Source organism: Myxocyprinus asiaticus, chromosome 48 (assembly GCF_019703515.2).
Source record: "Myxocyprinus asiaticus isolate MX2 ecotype Aquarium Trade chromosome 48, UBuf_Myxa_2, whole genome shotgun sequence".
NCBI lineage: Eukaryota > Metazoa > Chordata > Actinopteri > Cypriniformes > Catostomidae > Myxocyprinus > Myxocyprinus asiaticus.
Window position 1 is genome coordinate 21,361,344 of NC_059391.1, and position 13,055 is coordinate 21,374,398.

Sequence of the window (13,055 nt, forward strand, 5' to 3'; positions counted from 1 at the left end):
GAGACATAGCACGTGTGGAGGCTTCATGCCATCCACTGCGGCATCTACTCACAACTCACTACGCACCCCATTGAGAGCGAACCACATTATAGTGACCACGAGGAGGTTACCCCATGTGACTTTACCCTCCCTAGCAACCAGGCCAATTTGGTTGCTTAGGAGACCTGGCTGGACTCACTCAGCATGCCCTGGATTCAAACTCTTGAACTTCAGGGGTGGTAGTCAGTGTCTTTTCTCGCTGAGCTTCCCAGGCCCCCTGCCCAGCCTTATTTTTTTATTTTTTTTAGCCGGAGTACTCAATCAAACTGAGAGAGATAGGCTGCATCCAAAAACATAATCAGTTAATGGCTTAACAGACAATGTTTATGAATGAATTGAATTCTTAAGGGAACTGGTCTCAGGACAGTTTGAAGAGCACCTTATTTTCACCCTACCTCTGTATACAGCCTCCGAAGGCAGCATTTTCCAGTTTTCGGACACAACCATAGACAGAGGAGGCTGAAGGCATGCCACAGTCACACCATTTCCTAACCTGACGTCAAATGGTACGCGATAAAAGGTATCTTTTCTAGTAATCATTGAGTTTTTGTCCTAACTGCTGTTAGGAGCGACAGGACATTCTGTCAATCGCTTGGTTTCTATTTTCGGCGTTGCGGCAGGAAACCCCGGCCGCTGTGAACTGGCACCAGTCCAAAAACCTTCTCATAACCTACCGAATGTTTAGCTGAGGTATCGCTCTCTTCAGACGGAGGTTCAGAATGGAGAACAGGTGATAGACATTCCTGCCTCTATCTCTGTTTGATTGAATATTCCGGAAAAAAATAAAAAATAAAATAAAAAAGTCTGGGCATTGAAATGCATCTATTCTTGGACTACAAACTCTTCAGACATGTTTTGTTAGTTTGGTTCTCTGGTTTGTGTGCAGCTGTGTTCTCTTCTTTAGTTTCACTGTGGCAGACCTGTTTTTAGATAAACAAAACGTGTTTTCACTTGAACAAACCATTTCGCCAAGGGGGCTGTGTGAACTACTGGTCTCATGCAGTCTCAGGAACGTGCAGAGGAAAGCAACGGTCTGTCAATAGTTTCACTAAATAATACATTAGATTTCAGTTTGTTTCTCACCAAACATTATCGTATGTTTTCATAAGAATCCTGAGTTTCATGGAATCATTTATTAGGCTTCTGAATTATACTTTTGCTTCGTTTTGAAGCTTGAAGAGGTGGTCACCATAAACTGCCATTGTATGACATCACTGAGCACAGATGTTTTTCACAATTTCTCCCTTTGTGTTAAGAAAAAGAAAGAAAGTCATACTGGGTTATAACAACACAGGGGTGAGTAAACAATGACTGAATTTACATTTTTGGATGAACTATCCCTTTAAGAACCATCCTAAGCTGGTTTTCTGGTCTTAGCTTGTTTTAGCTGGTCTTCCAGCCTGGCCAGCTGAAAAGTGTTCAAAATCAGCCAACAGACCAACCTGACCAGGCTGAGAGACAAGCTAAGACCAGCAAACCGGCTTGGGCTGGTTTATGTTGGTATTTTTAGCAGTGTGGTTTCTGGTAATCGACTGAATAGTTAAATATGATTCATATGTCACTATGCTGGACAGAACTGCATCATTAGGCTTGTCTGAGGCCCAAAGCCTTTACATTTTTGCTGAGCAGTTAGCGGATCTTTCGGTTGTCACTGTGGAAATGTTCTGGGATGAAGAAAGGCCCAGTCATGCTCTCCTGGTTCTCAGATGGGTTGGCATCCTCACTTCTCTTAGAATCCTTCAAAGCTTGGTTGGTTTGGCTACCCATAATGCATTGTGGCTGCATTTTAGCAATGGTAGTTAGGAACACCTCCCTTTCACATCACATACAAATAGGTGAATGTTTCTCTTTATTTACACTTTTTTTTTCTCAGATTTTTCTGGATGAAAGAATTAAAAGTAAAAGTATCATAAAAGAATAGTTAACCTCAAAATGGAATTGTGTTATTGTTTACACACTCTTATGCTATTCCCACCCCAAATGACTTAACTGGAACACAAAAGGAGATGTGAGGCATAATGTTAGCCTCAGACACCATTCATGTTCTTTCCAACTTTTTGCCATACACTGAAGTTTAATGATGACAGGCTAACGTTCTGCTTTCTTTAATGGATGAAAGTAAGTCATTCCAGATTGGAACAACATGAGGGTGAGGGTGAGTTTTTTAAGAATTTTCATTTTTGTGTGAATTATACCTTAATAAAGCATTACATTTTGCTTCAAGATGATGGATCCTATTTTTTTAGGACCATTAAGAATAGTTTGCAGTGTGATGATATTTTCATTACAATTAAGCACATTTTCATACATATGTATATACATATATACAGTTGTGGCCAAAAATATTGGCACCCTTGGGAAATATGAGCAAAGAAGACTGTGAAAAAAATCTGCATTGTTTATCCCTTTGGTCTTTCGTAAAAAAAAAAAAAAAAAAAAAAATATATATATATATATATCCTTTAATTGAAGCAAAACAATTGAAACGGGAAATATCTCATTATTAAATACATTTTTTTTTTTTCTCCAAAACGCAATGACCATAGTTATTGGCCCCCTTTTATTCAATACTTTTTGCAAACCTCCCTTTGCCAAGATAACAGTTCTGAGTCTTCTCTTATAATGCCTAATGAGGTTGGAGAACACCTGGCAAGGGATCTGAAACCATTCCTCCATACAGAATCTCTACAGATCCTTCAAATTCAGAGGTCCATGTTGGTGGAATCTCCTCTTCAGTTCACCCCACAAATTTTCAATGGGGTTCAGGTCAGGGGACTGGTTTGGCCATGGCAGAACCTTGATTTTGAGGTCAGTGAACCATTTTTGTGTTGATTTTGATGTTTGTTTTGGATCATTGTCCTGCTGGAAGATCCAACCAGGGCCCAATGTAAGTTTTCTGGCAGAAGCAGCCAGGTTTAGATTTTTTATCTGTTGGTATTTGACAGAGTCCATGATGCCATGTATCCGAACAAGATGTCCAGGATCTCTGGCCGAAAAACAGCCCCACGACATTAAAGATCCAGCACCACATTTAACCGTGGGCATTGGGTACTTCTTCATCTCTGTGTGCACCAAACCCATCTCTGGTGTTTGCTGCCAAAAAGCTCTTTTTTATTTCATCTGACCATAGAACTTTGTCGCATTTGAAGTTCCAGTAGTGTCTGGCAAGCTGAAGATGCTTGAGTTTGTTGTTGGATGAGAGCAGAGACTTTTTTTCTTGAAACCCTCCCAAACAACTTGTGGTGATGTATGTGATGTCTGATATTTTTTTGTGAGACATTCTGACCTCAAGACCCAACTAATTTCTAAAATTCTCCAGCTGTGATCCTTGTAGATTCTTTGGCCAGTTGAACCATCCTCCTCACTGTGCATGGAGACAATATAGACACACGTCCTTTTCCAGGCTGATTCTTAAGATCTCCAGTTGATTAGAACTTGTTAATTATTGCCCTGATGGTGGAAATGGGCATTTTCACTGCTTTGGCTATTTTCTTATGGCCACTTCCCATTTTGTGAAGCTCAACAACCTTTTGCTGCAAATCAGAACTATATTCTTTAGTCAAACCCACTGTTATTGATGATTAAGGGAATTTGGCCTGTGTGTTACCTCATATTTATACCCCTGTGAAACAGGAAGTCACGGCTGAACAATTTCATGCTCCTAGTCACCCAGGCGCACTAAAAATAGTAAAATATGAATGGGAATATACTTCAGATATATTTTACTCTAGGAATTTCTAGGGTTGCCAATAATTGTGACCAACATGTTTTGGAGAAAAAATATTGATTTAATAATGAGATATTTCCCCTCTTTCAATTGCTTTTTTATTCAAATAAAGGTAAAATTTCTGAATGAAAGATCAAAAGGTTTTTTTTTTTTTTTTCACAGCCTTCTTTGCTCATATTTTGGTACCAACATACATATATATATATATATATATATATATATATATATATATATATATACTCAATGCAGTGTCAAAATGCAAATAAATAAATAAAATAAAATAAAGAAAGAAAATTGCCTTAAAATAGCATTAATTTGCTTTTTTTTTATTTTATTTTTTTATGATTTTTGAATAAAAGTACTTTGATATTTTTTTGTGATATTTGCCCATATTCATCTCTGCCATTAAAACCAGAGACATGTCCCCCTCTTGACATGTCGGCCAGTATGAAGTTGTGTCATCCAGAACTCATATAATGTCTTGGTAATGAACATTACGAGGTGTAGGCTGGTGTGGAACCATGCAACACCAATTACACTACAACCAACACAAATGCTCATATATCAGAAGGATAATTAACATGATGCCTTCGGTCCCTGGAGCCTCATGCCATGTTATTTTTCTCTCACCATCAACTGAAATCTAATCAGTAGCCTTGTCTGGTGGTAACAGTGTCAGAGTACTCACAAGCCCCTGCTATGGCAGAGACAGACTCTAAATGAATGTGTGGTGTGTTGGCTCACTGTGTCTTGCTTTGGCACTGTGCCATGTTCTTTGACTTTCTCTGTTTCACTTTGGTTCCCACGGGGACATTCTTCTTTTTTTCCCCCTCTTTCTTTCTTTCCTGTTTTACATCTGCTTCTGTGCTGTCCCTCATCTCCACCAATCGCTTTATACCTCCTTTTTCCCCTCTACCCACTTCCCTCTTCCTTCTGTACCCCCCCCCCCCCACACTCCCTCCCTCCCTCCTCACTCTTGTTGACAGAAACAGAGAGCACTCTCAGTCCTTTTTTTAACTGAGCTAATTAAATGGAGATTAAGCAGATAACATAAATGGATGTGGAATTGAAGAAGGGAGAACAGAAGGGGATTGGAGAGGTTTCTGGGTGGTGCTGGAAGAACCAGGCTGCACGGTTCTGGTGGTTACAGCTCATTGGTTACTGGTTGGGTCTCCAGTTATTTACAGGCAGGCACTTGGTAATGTTTTTGGGTTTCCATGTTCCTTGTTCTGCAGAAGAGAAGGAAGGAAGGAAGGAAGGAAGGAAGGAAAGTGAATAAATCTGTATAATTCAGAGATACTTTAAGTCAGCATTTTAAATTAAAATGGAACTTTTTTACTATCTTAATACACGTTCACCGTCTTATTGTTCTCGGTTTATTTGTACATGTTATTCAATCAATTCCGTTGGGTGAAGTTAGCAGCATGAAAATTACACACTTCACTGTAAACAATGGAGTAATAAGTAAGAAATATGTTAAATACAATTTGTATAATGTTCAAAAATGATTGTTTTGATTCTAGACAAATTTCATTAAATTATTGTAGTGTCAGATTCATTTCTTGGCCTTGTGCCTAATTTTGCAATCAGGTCTGACCTCAGAGCTGCTATCACCTGGTGATGAAATGTGGCTTACTGTCACCCTATTCAGTGATTTCTTTATTCCTTTATATGAAATCAAACAGTAGCCACTTCTGTCCTAACTGTCTTGTCTGAGAGCTGTGAAAAGTGCTGTTTGTGCTCTCGTATTGAGACTTTACATTATTCTTTTGGTTCTCATCCAGTGCAGTGAATGAGAGTTGTTCATATGAACTGAGGTGTAAATAACCTTAATCTAGTCTCGCGGTGAGTGAAAGAGATTCGGTCCAGGGAAAGCATGGCAAACCTTCAAAAGCATTAGTATTTTCTGAAGTGCTTGTAAATGAAGCTGTTCGGCCAGACAGTGTTTTTGGTCCATTTTGTGATCCTCACCTACTGCAAAAACAACTTAAACCAACCTAAAGTGGTTAGCTATTCTCTCAGCATGCACAAACTAGTTAGGGTGGTATGTTTTGCTGGTTTAGGCATTTGTCAGCTGGTCAGCCTGGGAGACCAAATGGGGCCAACCAGCTAAACACCTGCTTGGCCAGGATGGTCCGCTAGACCAGCTAATTACAAGTTTGGCCAGGCTAGAAGACCAGCTAGATCAGTTGAAGACTTAGCTAGGTGTCACAGGGTGAATGAGATACATACACAAGGCAAAAGGTAAGTTCAACAGTTTACCCCGGAGGGGTTGTGTTTACTCACAATAGTGGTGAAATGAGGGGTGTTGAAGAGTTTAAATGGGTGCAGTGTTGTGTGGGGGTGTCGCTGTGGCTTGAGGCTGTGAGTGGCTCCAAAGGGATAAGAGGACACAGGTGACATGGGGTAGTGAAGAGATCGGCACGGCATTTCAGAGTTTCGTCTGAGTTCAATCGCTCTCTGGGGAAAAAAACACAACACATTAGTTGGTGTGTGGAGAACAGGCTCACCTTCCTTTTAGCTGGAGGCTTTTTATATCCTTGCTGATTGAGGCAATTATTCTCCGTCAAGTGCATCTGATTAACCCACTCTGCTTTCTTTACTTCCATGTTTGTGGCGGTTGCCAAGGGTGATGCTGACACTCAAATGGTTGGCTCGCTACAGACCCCTTTGTCCCTTGGTTGGATGTGGTGGTGGTAAGAGGGGGGTGGGTTTTTCTCTCACCAGACCTGACAGTAGTCGGTACATCTGTGAGAGGCCATCTGCATTACCGTTAGCTGCCCCCTGGATTGATGTGTGTTGCACCATGAGACCCCTTCTGAGAAACATTGGGACTCTCTCCCCTGCAAACATGGCCTCGGCCAGCTCAGCTGCTTCCACCAACTCACCTAACGTGGCAGGGTTAGTCATGCCGGCTTTTTTCCGTTGGGGATGGGGAAGGGCATGCAAAAGTGTATCCAAGACTACTCTTTCCACAACTTGTTTTGGATCCGGAACGCCGTGTATCAGCCACAGGTTAGCAAAACTGGAGAGGTGGGTTGCTTGGACTGTCATGTGACTCCCGGAATCGCTTGGCAGCACCCACCGGTGATAATCCTATGTGGGCCAGGATTTCTCATTTCAATGCTTCATAATTGTTGAAGGAGGCATACGGAGCGTGTAGTAAGCTCTTTGCTCTTCGCCGGTTAAATATGGTGCAATCATGCAAGCCCAGTCTTCCCGCCGTCACCCTTCTCGGTTTGCGATCACCTCGAAGGTGTGTAGGTAGGCTTCAGCATCATCCTGATCCATCAGCTTGGTGAGCAGAACCAGGTTGGGTTGCCTGATTTTAGCAGCTTGGGTGCATTCGGCGGCTTCTGCTCTTAGCTGTACGATCTCTTGCGCAGTCTGTTCCTGGCTGGCCACCAGCTGCTCTTGGCCATGAGCAAGATGTTCTGTAACCCTCTGCTGCCTGGTTGCAAGCTTTGTGAGATGTCAGTTTACGTCCTTCATTTCGAGGAGTAGAGAGTCAGCGCCACTGGGAAAAACAGAAAGATGAAAAAAGTTTGAATGTTATCTCTGTGTTCATCCATGTAATTGCCCGTATTCTTCACCAGATGTTATGGGGTAAATGAGGTACAGACACAAGGCAACAGGCAAACAAATATGTTTATTCACAATAGTGGTGAAGTGAGGGGTGCTGAAGAGCTTAGGCGGGTGCAACGTGGTGTGGCGGTGTCACTGTGGCTTGAGGCTGTGAGTGGCTCCAAAGGGAGAAGAGGGCACAGGTTACAAAGGGTAGTGAAGAGATCGACACGCCATTACGGAGTTCTGTCTGGGCTCAATCGCTCTCTGGGGGAAAAAGACACATCACATTAGTTGATGTGTGGAGAGCTGGCTCACCTGCCTTTTAGCTGGTGTCTTTTTATATCCTTGCTGATTGAGACCGTTACTCTCTGTCATGTGCGGCTGATTAAGCCGGTTCTCAATCCAGTCCTTTAGACCCCCCAACACTGCACATTTTGTATGTCACCCTTTTCTGACACACCCAGTTTAAGTCTTGGAGTCTCCACTAGCAAGCTGATGAGTTGAATCAGGTGTGTTTCATTAAGGAGACATCCAAAGTGTGTAGGGTTGGGGGGCCTAAAGGACAGGTTTGAGAACCACTGTTCTAAACCAACTAAAAACCATCTTGGCCAGGCTGGAAGACCAGCTGGACCAGCTTGAGACAAACTTGGCCAGGCTGGGAGACAAGCTAGACCAGCTGAAGACCAATTTAGCCAAGCTTGGAGACAAGCTAGACCAGCTGAAGGCCAGCTTGGCTGATAGATCAGTTTACCAACAATCTAAACCAAGTAAAAACCATCTTGGCAAGGCCGTAAGTCCAGTTAGACCAGCTTGAGACCAACTTGGCCAGGCTTGTAGAACAGCTAGACCAGTTAAAAACCAGCTTGTCTGGGAGACCAGTTGGGAAACCATCTAAACTAAATAAAAACCTGCTTGGCCAGGCTGGGAGACCAGCTTGACCAGTGGAAGACCAACTTGGCCAGACTTGGAAACCAGCTAGACCAGCTGAATACCAACTTGGACAGGCTGGGATGCAAGCTAGACCAGCTGAAGACCAACTTGGCTGGAAGACCAGTTGGCCAACCATCTAAACCAACTAAAAACCATCGTGGCCATGCTGGGAGTCCAGCTAGACCAGCTTGAGACCAACTTGGCCAGGCTTGAAGTACAGCTAGACCAGTTAAAAACCAGCTTGTCTGGGAGACCAGTTGGGAAACCATCTAAACTAAATAAAAACCCGCTTGGCCAGGCTGGGAGACCAGCTTGACTAGTGGAAGACCAACTTGGCCAGAGTTGGAAACCAGCTAGACCAGCTGAAGACCAGCTTGGCTGGAAGACCAGTTGGCCAACCATCTAAACCAACTAAAAACCATCGTGGCCGTGCTGGGAGTCCAGCTAGACCAACTTGAGACCAACTTGGCCAGGCTTGGAAACCAGCTAGACCAGCTGAATACCAACTTGGACAGGCTGGGATGCAAGCTAGACCAGCTGAAGACCAGCTTGGCTGGAAGACCAGTTGGCCAACCATCTAAACCAACTAAAAACCATTGTGGCCGTGATGGGAGTCCAGCTAGACCAGCTTGAAACCAACTTGGCCAGGCTTGAAGAACAACTAGACCAGTTAAAAACCAGCTTGTCTGGGAGACCAGTTGGGAAACCATCTAAACTAAATAAAAACCCACTTGGCCAGGCTGGGAGACCAGCTTGACCAGTGAAAGACCAAGTTGGCCAGACATGGAAACCAGCTAGACCAGCTGAATACCAACTTGGACAGGCTGGGATGCCAGCTAGACCAGCTGAAGACCAGCTTGGCTGCAAGACCAGTTGGCCAACCATCTAAACTAACTAAAAACCATCGTGGCCATGCTGGAAGTCCAGCTAGACCACCTTGAGACCAACTTGGCCAGGCTTGAAGAAAAGCTAGACCAGATGAAAACCAGCTTGTCTGTGAGACCAGTTGGCCAACCATCCAAACCAACTCAAATCTAGCTTAGTTAGTCTGGCAGGACAGCTAGACTAGTTTAAGGCCAACTTGGCCAAATAAAAACCAGCTTGGCTCGGAGACTAGTTGGCCAACCATCTAAACCAACATAAAACCAGCTTGGCCAGGCTTAGAGACCAGCTAGACCAGCTGAAGACAAGTGTGGATGGGAGATCAGCTGACCAACCATCAATCAACCAAACACCAGGGGCCTTGGTAGCTTAGCGAGTACTGATGCTGACTACCACCCCTGGAGTCACGAGTTCGAATCCAGGGTGTGCTAAGTCTCCAGCCAGGTCTCCTAAGCAACCAAATTGGCCCGGTTGCTTGGGAGGGTAGAGTCACATGGGTAACCTCCTCGTGGTAGCGATTTGTGGTTCTCGCTGTCAATGGGGCGTGTGGTAAATTGTGCGTGGATCGCGGAGAATAGCATGAGCCTCCACATGCTGGGAGTGTCCGCGGTGTCATGCACAACGAGTCACGTGATAAGATGTGCGGATTAACGGTCTCAGAAGTGGAGGCAACTGAGACTTGTCCTCCACCACCTGGATTGATGTGAGTAACCGCGCCACCATGAGGACCTACTAAGTAGTGGGAATTGGACATTCCAAATTGGGGAGAAAAGGGGATAAAAAATAAATAAAAAAAATAAACCAAACACCAGCTTTTACAAGATATATATATATATATATATATATATATATATATATATATATATATATATATATATATCTATCTCAGGGCTAAAGAATTTATTTATTTGTATTTATTTTTTTGATGTGCATTGCTTTCTGTGAGGTAAAAGGCTCTCAGTTGGTGCTGGTTGAGAGGGGAAGAATGATATCTGGAGAGATCTTGGCTTTCTGGTCTAGTCTTTGTTCTTTTGCCAGAGCTACCTGGCTTCATTGGCTCTTGAAGGACCACAGGGTGTTTAAAGCATCCTGTCTCCTGATTCTTATTCCACCCCGCATCTTACGCCCAAGTTAAACTTTCTCTAAGGGCTCACAGTGAGATCCCGTTATTACCATCTGAAATCAGACAGCAGGGCTCTTACACAAATGGAAAAAAAAGCTTTTTTTTCACTCTTAGAACTCCTTACATCTGAGAAAGAATAAGTGTGTAAAGAATGTGTGTGTGGGTGAGAGAGATCCATAGCGCCAGTCTGTCAGATTCGGCATTCAGCCTCCTGGTTCATTAAAATGGATGGCTTTTCCTCTCCCACCCTTAATTTTTGCAGATATGGAGCTCAAATGCTTTGCTCCAGGTTATGTCTGGCTGTTAAATTGTAAGTTTAATTTGACTCAAAGCATATTGCTCATTAAAGACCAAGTGATTCAAGGAATATCAATAGTACATCATACTTCATGTGATTTAAGTCTATCTAATTGATTTTTGTTGCTTTTTTGTAGCTGTTTTTTTTATTTTTTTTATTTTATTTATTTTTTTATTTATTTTTTTTAACCTTTCATGCTGCCAGTCGATTAAAAGTGTGTGCTTGAAACGGGTGCCGCTTCACTTCATAGTATTGTAAAGATTGATTACATTAAAGCCTAACCCCATCAAAGAGGTCTTTTAAGCATCCATTCATGAGTCATGGATACTTAAAAATATTAGCTGTATAATAAGAATGTTGGAGTTAATCCTTTAGTTGCTTTATATTTTTTATAACAAATATGCCAGTGAGTCCTATTAAGCTATTAGATGGATGGATGGATGGATCTCAGCCTGCAAGCCTAAAGCTTAGGCTTCTTTCAGCTTATTTCTGAGTTAACCATCAGAAGTTGATTTAGGAGCAGGAGCCTAAGATTTAGTCCTTTGAAAAGTTGACCCAGTACAAATGAGATATATTACCACACACCTCTGTTGGTTGTTTCTTGGCTTCCTCATCTACTGCTCCATTGCCTTTAATATGAGATTGTGTAGTCGCAGGACCCTGATTAAACTTCCTCTGCTGTGACATATTGTGTTGAATCCGATTGATTCAACTTATAGCCATCATGTCCATACAACAGAAGCTGGACATTGTTCATTCTCTCTTTACCTCTAACTTGCAGTTTGCTTGATTTATTTCAGAGCTCAGCTACCTGGTTATAATTACCGTTGTTCTTGAAAAGCATAATGAAGAGAAGATGAGGAGAGCAGACCTGTGTACGACCTCATTCGTTCTCATTGACAGGGTGGTAATCGGTGATCGATTGTAGATGTCTGATGCCCGCAGTCTACCCCAGCATCTCATCTCTCTCTCTCTCTCTCTCTCTCTCTCTCTCTCTCTCTCTCTCTCTCTCTCTCTCTCTCTCTCTCACGCACTCACACACACACACACACACACACACACACACACACACGCACACACACATATGTTGGTGTGGCTATCCTTATGAGGACTCTCCATAGATATAATTAATTTTATACTGTATGAACTATAGATTCTATAACCCAAACCCTACCCCTAAACCTAACCCTCACAAAAACTTTCAGCATTTTTACATTTTAAAAAAAATAAATAAAAACATTTAGTATGTTTTTTAAGCAATTTGAATAATGGGTACACTAGAAATTTCCTCATAAACCACATTTATAGCATAATACCCTTGTAATTACCAGTTTGTAACCTAAAAAAATGTCCTCGTAAACCACCCAAACCCGCCCACACACACATACTTCAGCAGTGCTTTCCTTAGTTCTGGCCTTGCTGCTTCACAGAAAGTGATTTGATTCTCACCTCTCCAGGTGTACTGTGCTGAGTTTGCTTTACTATGAAATCTGCCATATAAAGCATTTTTTATGTATCCACCTTTGTAGCCAGGAATGACCCATTTTACTGTTCTGCTATCAACCAAATCTTTCTTTCTTTCTTTCTTTCTTTCTTTCTTTCTTTCTTTCCTTCCTTCCTTCCTTCCTTCCTCCCTCCCTCCCTCACTCACTCACTCACTCACTCACTCACTCCCTCCTTCCTTCCTTCCTTCTTTTTCTCTTCCTTCCTTCCTACCTACCTACCTACATTTTACTATACATACCTCTTTGTGTTTTGCACAAGCACATATGAAAACCATATGATTTCTCACAGTGGAGACAACAAAAACTACTGGTATCATCAATTTGTTTGTTGTTCTTCATGGGCTTGGGACCACATCCATATTTTAAGTGTGTCCATTTTTATTTGATGTAAAGATTCCAACTCGCTATGCTATTTCGGAGTTCAGTACCTTTCCCTTTAGGGAATGCAGAGATTCATCTGGTGATATAACATCTGGTGAAGAACATGGACAAAAGAGGCTTTTAAAACAAAAGGAACAGGACAAGAGAACAAATGATTCTATTATGCACCCTCTGCTTGTAGTCCTTCAACGATAGATTCACTGCCAAAAGTGCAAAGGGAATAACCCCTTGTTTTGACATCATAGGTTGACTTTGACGAGTATATCATGGGGCTACTTTTGCTGGACTACTTCAATATCGATAAGCCACATGGCTTCCAACTCACTGGCATCTCCTCCTGCCACTGCTTTCATACAGAGCCTGAGTCTCACTCTCTCAACAGTTGATTGGAGTTGCCAGTGATGGCCTCAGCTGCATTGTCATTTGTCAGTGTCCATTTTACCGCGGTGTCTTCCTCTACCTTCTCTGACCTCTGCCGCATGCACCTGCGCTCTGAAAACGGGGCTCCAAATGTCAGCCAGCAAACCAGAGCTGCCAGAAAAGGGGCCGGGTCTGACAGACAGCATATTAAACTCTGACATTCACACTAAGACTCTCTCCTGT

At 42.5% G+C, this 13,055-nt stretch overlaps 1 protein-coding gene across 2 annotated transcripts in view; it reads left to right on the top strand.

Annotated features, from left to right (window-relative positions):
- The window catches only part of LOC127437831 (NT-3 growth factor receptor-like), a 296,126-nt gene that overhangs the window by 164,368 nt on the left and 118,703 nt on the right, over window positions 1-13,055 (top strand). The gene's annotated exons all lie outside the window — the stretch shown is intronic.